Source organism: Cavia porcellus, unplaced genomic scaffold (genome assembly GCF_034190915.1).
Source record: "Cavia porcellus strain 051 isolate PalLab524CR breed Dunkin Hartley unplaced genomic scaffold, mCavPor4.1 scaffold_1, whole genome shotgun sequence".
Taxonomy (NCBI): Eukaryota; Metazoa; Chordata; class Mammalia; order Rodentia; family Caviidae; genus Cavia; species Cavia porcellus.
In genome coordinates this window covers 140,451,995-140,457,975 of record NW_026947484.1, presented here as the reverse complement: position 1 = coordinate 140,457,975, position 5,981 = coordinate 140,451,995, and the positions used below count along the sequence as shown (strand labels likewise).

The following is a 5,981-nucleotide window of genomic DNA, read 5'->3' as shown; positions in this document are numbered from 1 at the left end:
GGATGACAATCTAAAAAACCTGTATTTAACTACTAGTACAGATGGCGTCAGTAGACCATCAGGGCGCCTGCTGCTTTCAAACTCCCCATCACATTCTAGAGGCGTGGCCTATAGAGGATCCTAGCAACGGAAGGCGGGGCCCGTTCCATGGTAACCAATGGCTGCTCCTGAAGGCGGAACTTTGAAAAATGACTGGCGTGGGACATAACCATTCCGGTGGCTGCGACGGAGAGAGCCTGGATTTAAACGTAAGTATGCAGCTGGGATGAGGAGTTGGAAGCTATGGAAGGTGTTGCTTTGGATAGGGGCTATTTACTAATATGTAAGAAAGAGTCCCCCCCTACACTTTTTTTTAATTATTGATTTATTTACGGAATCAAAACTGTACTTTGAATAAAGTAGCAATCTCTATACAGAAGGATGTAATGCATCATAATTATAGTTTTCTTTAAAGAGTCAAGAGGCAAGTTATAATGGTTATGAATATAAAATTTACGTTGACATTCTCCAAAGGTGATTTACTTAGCTGTTTGTGTTCGAAGCCGTCGTTGAAGAATCTAATGATTACTTTCCTTCGTTTTCTGGTCCACTAAATTTATTTGGTCAGATATAGCCATAGGAGATGAAATTTCACTTGTGTATAATTTCCGTTTCGGTAGTGTTGGTTGAGATACAGTTTCCTTATGTGCTTCTAAACATGAATGCTTTTAATAAAGAGTTCATTGTTTCAATCTTCTATGCTTTTGATTGAAGAATTGTTAGAGAATGTTGTGAAAAGTCTCTAAATTTGTGTAATGTACCTTCTTTTTTCTTAGTGGTCGAGTTTGCACTAACTGTGGGTGCCCAACTCTGTAACCTTTTTTCCTTTTTGAAAGAATGTCTAGTCTCATAAATAAGGAACTTGGAATTTGCTCTGGATGTAGCATTCTTGTTATTTTCACATTTCACCAAGTCCTCCTCCATTTTACCACTCTTCATCTTCTGGACCTTAGAAATTAACTGGTACTGGGATAGTACAACCAGGGTGTTTCACTGCCACTTTTCAATAAAGGTGTAAACTGAATTTCTAATTCTGGAAATTGAGTACTTTGTTCTTTTTCTGTTGATGCTTCACAAGAATCAGGAACCACTGATCTATCCTGGACTATATAATTAGAAACTTCAAAACTTGTTGATTGAGGTTTACTTCAACCTTGACCAAATTTGTTGAACTAGTCTGTCTAGGCTTAATGACCATGATTTCTTTCTGTTTTAGAAACCTCTGGTTCACTCTTTTTCAACTGTTCAATTTCATTATCTTTCTGTATGATACTGGAAATCAGTGCTTTCAAGTGTATTTTTAGGTAGCAACCAACTGATCTTCTCTTCACTCTGAAGATCCCTATTTTTGTCTGCCAACTATGCTGTCAGTAGTTCAACTTCATTTTGTTGCTTTGAACAAAATGAAGCCGTCAGCTTATTTTTTCCTTTCTTTGTTTTGTAGATTTTCAGCTTCTTTTGCTTGAGCGATAAGCATTATTTTTTCTCCCATTTATTTCTATTAGCTTTGTTTCTGTTCACATTCCTGTAATTTGTCTTGAAGCTTATTGAGCTTTTTATGAAGCATGTTTGTGTCATCCTCAAAATTTTTATTTGACTTACAATTATTTTTGGTTTACAGATCTTTGCAATTTTCCTTCCATTTTTCCAATTGTATGGCCAACAATTCTGCTTCCTCCAATTTAGCCTCGGGCACTTGATCTTGTTCTATTTCAGATTATTCTTGCTCCCCCAGTGTCATTCACATCTTTAATCATTTTCTGTTTAATAGTTAGATCGTTGTACATGCTCTCATACTGCTGTATAGCTTCTTGCACTTTCTGATTACTGAACTGCTCCTTGAGCTGCTGCATGCTTCACTGTTAGGTCTACTTCCTGAGAACACTGGTTTTTCTTTTTTCTCCAGCTGATTTTAGTCCTCAGTAATTTCTCCTTATCAGGCACTACTGATACCCCTTTCTGTACTTGCTCGATTTGCTTTTTGCTATCAGTTCCTGTTTCAGCTCAGCATGATCTTTCTTTCTCTGAAGATCTATCGGACTTTGGCAAGAGCAGAACTTGCAGAGTTCTTTCAATTTTTCTGTTTCTTGTCTGTTGGCTTCTTTTTCTTCTTCCTTTTATTGAAATAAATGCTTCAGATGGTGCGAATTATTTGATTGCTATGTGATTTCTTCTTTCAATTTAACTTCCTTTTCACTTAAATGTTTGATGTTTTTGATAGAATCCTTAAGATTTGCTTGAAATTCCTTCAGATTTTCTTCTAGTTTTAAGATTACAGATTCTCTTACCAAGATGTCTTGCTCTAACTTGGCTAAATGACTACATCTTTCTGAATCTCTAGGGTTGTTTCAAGTTCCTTTATTTTTGTCTTACAACAAATAATATCTTGTGTAACCCTGAAAGTGCTTTCTTTCCTTCAACGCAAGTTGTACTTGAACATTATGACTGACATTTTTCTTTTTTACTTCTTCTTTCAGCTGCTGTGTAAGATTTTCTCTTTCTTTTTGTAGGTCATCTTGATTCTTGACCCCCTGTGCTGGACTTTTAGCACAACCTCTCTGTGCTTTTACTTTCACTTTGTTTTCATTCCTACAACTTTTTGTTTCTGCTTTTAATTTTCAATTTGTTGTAGTTCCTGGATCCAATGACATTTTTGGAAGAAGCCTTCACAGTTTCCTTACATTCTTTCCAAATGGCTTTAAAACTAGTGGGTAAAGAACTTGCCCAACTGAGTTCTTGAATATGATATTCTTTAACCTGCATATTTCCTTAAAAAAATAATTACTTACAAGGTATAACTGTGTGTCTGGCAAATTCTCTTCCTGAGGACCACTTGCCTGAGTCCTGAGCTTGAGTAAATCCACATTTGAGATCTGAGAAACCATATCAAGTGAACACAGTTCGTCTATTTTTGTCTGCAATCATTTTATTTGTGAAAACATGGCCGTTATGTTTCTTGTAGCAATTTCTGTCCTCTTCAAGAACTTCATGATCTTTTTCCCCTCTTCTTGATTTATATTTTTCTGCACAGTTAGTTCAGCATAATTTGCCTGAATTTGTTAGGATTCTATATGTAAGTTAAACTCTTTTTTTCTGAAGGAAAGTTACTGCTGCAAACAAACAATCTATTCTTTTAAATATTTTTCCTCCTTTTCACTTTTAAGTTCATTATCAACAGTGAGTACAAGTGTTTTCACCTCTATATTCTTTTCTTGTAAGACTCTAATATTGTTCTCATCTTCTGAAATGGTCTGTTGCATTTCTTCACTTTTCTTTTGGTCTTTGGTGATAAATGAATTAACAAGTACAGATCTCTATAAGGCTTAATTTAGTGTAGTTAGAAATAAGGGACGTGTTTCCATTTTAGAAACAACCAGTGAGCCATACTTGTGTATGTGGTAGGGTATCCATCTAGATATAGTAAGTATTTTGTCAACCAAAAGCACCATTTCCTGAGAAACACTTTTTTCATTTGTATAATCTGTTTGTATAACTATAATTCAAACAGGAATTACCATATATAGCACATCAGACCTCTTCCAAGCAGCAGTGTTTGTAGGTAGTTATGGGACACAGGTTGCTAACACTGTTATTTATTCATATTTATTACTAATTCAATGGTTAGCATATAATTAGGCATGTGAGACTTGTTTAAGAATCAACAGATTCAAGCCCCTATTGTGTCCCTTGATACTACTTATACAAATCTCTACAATCATCTGATTATGCTATAATAAAAAGTCTTATCCTGTTTTAGCAGTTTCCTGTAAGTTGATTTTAAAATGTACATTACTCAGTTTCTTTGATGTTTCAAAATTTGCTGATAGCTGTAACTACACTTTGCTTTTGTGTATCTTTGCTGCCACAGGTACCAACTCAAAAGGTCTTGAATTTTACTCATTCACTAGGTTGTTGTTAGGTTTAGGCAAACAAAGTATATACATAAATATGTTCATTGTAATACTCTGAACAAATGTTTTTTGGTAATTTTTTCATTCAGCTTAAAATAGTTGAGGACCTCCCATGCACTAATCACAGTGCTCACCATTGCTACCTAGTCCTGCATTGCTCAAGGGATCAAAGGGTAGGAGCTCAAAGGCAAAACCTGGATGCAAATGAGATGCATGAGATCAAGTTCAGAACAAGTGACTCAGATGCCAGCGTTCCTGCTGTGTATTAGGCCAGACAGATCCTTCTAGCCTCCTCTTCATAGCTACTCAGCAGCTTAAGGAGACCACAGGCCTCTTCCTGGAATAATTTCAGCGTGTTTGAGGAGAACCATCACCAATATGTTTACAATGAAAAAGAAGTTCAAGTATGAATGTTTTTGTTACAAGAAAGGTTGATGTGGGATAATTCTGCATTAGTATATTAGTTTAAAATATTTTGTTGTTTAGTAACAGAAACTAATTCAAAGTAGCCTAAGGGGGAAAAAGGGAGCCGTGTTACAGAGAATGATGTTTAATAGAACCCAAGGGTAGAAATCCATATGACTTTAGGAATGCCTGAACTTAGAGTCAGAAACTGAAAAGATGATGATTCTCTTACTCCAGATCTGCTTTTATACATACACCTACTACATTTTTCCCTCTCCATGTCTCTGACCCAAATGGCAGCCTCCTTAAAGTACTTCCCACTATGGAATTATCCTGGCAGAGGCTGGATGGCCATTATTTGAGGCTGTGGTAGAAGAAAGGCATATCCCTCAATGGAAGGAAGGAAAATGAGAAAACGTTCAATCCACAGGCTATTCTAAATATGCTATGATTCTACGAACTTAGTCTCCCATGTACAAAAATAACTTTCCATTACACTTCCTTATTGTCTCTGTAAATAGCACCTTTAGTTTTTCTGTCTTATCTATTGCAATTCATCTTCCATGTAGAATCAGTCATAAAGTCATATTGACAATAAAAGCATTAGTCTTCTAACTTATGGATAAAAGTTTATAATTACATCAGGATTTGGAGTTGAACTTGAGCTGAAAACTTGCTTTCATCACCGTTGGCTACATGGCCTTCGAAAAATTATTCTCAGAAATTTTTTCACCAATTATGAAGTGGGACCTTATATTAAACAATCTTACTGGATTGTCTGGTTAAATTAATATGTATTTGGAAAGCATTTAACATATTTTCTATTAAATCAAGCACCAACTGTAAGCACTTTAGAAAAGTTTTTATTAATGTAAGTAATGATAAATACATTTACATAACTTCATTTTTTTTTAGTTTATGAAATCCCTGATGCAACATTTTCTTATTTAATATAAACAAAATCCCAAGAGACCAATAATATGCTTATATTAGAGATGGAGATACTAAAGAACAGAAAGATGAGAATACTTCCTTACATGTAATTGTATAGAAATTACTACAAAACTGAGTGAATGTCCAGTCTGGAAATTCTAGTAAAACCACCAGGCTGCATATCATGCTTATGTAGCTGGGATCCCAGATTTTGGTTGGATGACTGACCTGAATTACCTCTGAGCTCTTTGTGCTTGTTCATTTATTCATACATACAATAAATATTTACTGTACAACCAATCAAGCAAAAATTCAAAATATGCCTAAAGATATACAAATTTGGAAAACAATGAATATATGACATAAATTTTCTATAAAACAGAAAAAAATAAATATGAAAAATAGTCCAATTTTCAGTTCTTCACATGGATTTTATTTAAGGACCCACTGACCCCCATTCTCTTTTCCAACCCTCTCCCCAAATTTAAAAGTACCAAGAAACTAGAAAATTGTTTCAGTTTGAGTGCCACCCCCACCCCCACCCCACCCTAAGGAGCAGGGCTTGTTGGAAGGTTGAAATTCTGAAAAGTAGGCGGTCTTTGGGAGCTTAGGAAAGCAGGAGAGAGCCCGGAACTAATGTTTCCGTGGCTGAGGTTCTCCGAGGGAAGTGCTTTCTGGGGACCGGTAGTGGAA

At 35.6% G+C, this 5,981-nt stretch overlaps 1 pseudogene; it reads right to left on the bottom strand.

Moving 5' to 3' along the window:
• Positions 1-518: 518 nt before the first annotated feature.
• Positions 519-4,087, bottom strand: LOC100715940 (kinesin-like protein KIF20B; annotated as a pseudogene).
• Positions 4,088-5,981: the final 1,894 nt, after the last annotated feature.